Raw genomic sequence first — 1,854 nt, forward strand, 5'->3', positions numbered from 1 at the left:
TGAGGCAGGAGAATGGCGTAAACCCGGGAGGCGGAGCTTGCAGTGAGCCGCGATCCGGGCACTGCATTCCGGCCTGGGCGACAGAGCAAGACTCCGTCACAAAAAAAAAAAAAAAAAAAAAAAAAAAAATTTATGATACATCTTTACAAAGGTACAGTATACTGAGTTTTAAAAATCTATTTTATATACACTGAAAAGGCATATTTTCCAAGATACAATATTAAGTAAGAAAGTAATCAGGTGTAGAATATGTGTAAAATATACTCTAATCTCCAGATTGTATATGCATATATGCTTGTTTTAACATAGAATATCTTAGAGAAAGCCAGGCACGGTGGCTCACGCCTGTAATCCCAGGACTTTGGGAGGCCGAGGTGGGCAGATCACCTGAGGTCAGGAGTTCGAGACCAACCTGGCCAACTGATGAAACCCATCTCTACTAAAAATACAAAAAAAATTAGCTGGGCGTGGTGGCAGGTGCCTGTAATCCCAGCTACTTCGGAGGCTGAGGCAGAAAAATCACTTGAACCCGTGAGGTGGAGCTTGCAGAGAACCAAGATCGCTCCATTGCATTTCAGCCTGGGCAACAAGAGAGAAACGCTGTCTCAAAAAAAAAAAAAAAAGGTATAGAGGTATAGTCAGTGGGTGATTGGGGAATCAGGGTGAAAAGAGATCTTTTTGTTTTTACTGTACATCACTTTGCACCTTTCAGATTTTCTATGATATGCATGTATTCCCTATGAAAAGTAAGTCAAATGGCCAGGCACAGTGGCGCACGACTGTAATCCCAGCACTTTGGGAGACCAAGGTGGGTGGATCACCTAAGATTAGGAGTTCGAGACCAGCCTGGCCAACATGAGGAAACCCTGTCTCTGGGCGACAGTGTGAGACTCCGTCTCAAAATAAAATAAAATAAAATAAAAAATAGTAAGTCGAGTGATTTCAACATGTCAGCCTGTACTAAATTCTAGAGGTACAGTGATGAACAAAACAGAAACCTTGCCTTAGGGAGCTGCCAGTCTGGTGCCGGGAGACACTCCCTGAACCCAGCGCTGCAGGGATGTGTGATGAGCGCTGTGACGGGGCACACCAACACCAAGGCACTTCGGAGGAGGGGGACGCACAGCAGGGATACCCAGCAGTCTTGGAGGTGGGCAGGCAGCCTGAAATTTACATGGGGGGCAGAAAGAAGAGGGAGCCAGTCCATGGAGGTGGCTTAAGGGACAGGAGGCCCCAGCAGAGAAAACAACATTTGTGGAGGAGGGCAAAGCTCTGTCAGTTTGAGGAACTGAAAGAAGTTCAGCTCAACCGGAAGCTGACATGAGTCAAATTGGCTTTCAGAAAAAGCCATGCTAGAAATGTGGAGAAAGGATTGAAAGGGGTAAGAGTGGAGTCAAGAAGATGGGTTAGGCCAGGTGCGGTGGCTCATGCCTGTAATCCCAACACTTTGGGAGGCCAAGGTGGGTGGATCACCTGAGGTCAGGAGTTCGAGACCAGTCTGGCCAACAAGGCGAAACCCCATCGCTACTAAAAATACAAATTAGCCGGGTGTAGTGGCGTGTGCCTGTAATCTCAGCTACTTGGGAGGCTGAGGCAGGAGAATCACTTGAACCCGAGAAGCGGAGGCTGCAGTGAGCCAAGATTGAGCCACTGCACCCCAGCCTGGGCGACAGAGCAAGACTCCATCTCAAAAAAAAAAAAAAGAAAAGAAAAGAAAAAAAGAAGAAAAGAAAAGAAGATGGGTTAGGAAGCTTCTGTAGTCATCGGACAAGAGAAGACAGGAGGCTGGATTAAGGAGGCTAAAGCAGGCAGATCTCTTGAGGTCAGGAGTTCAAGACCAGCCTGTCTAACCTG

Source organism: Mandrillus leucophaeus, unplaced genomic scaffold (assembly GCF_000951045.1).
Source record: "Mandrillus leucophaeus isolate KB7577 unplaced genomic scaffold, Mleu.le_1.0 Scaffold2, whole genome shotgun sequence".
Classification (NCBI taxonomy): Eukaryota; Metazoa; Chordata; class Mammalia; order Primates; family Cercopithecidae; genus Mandrillus; species Mandrillus leucophaeus.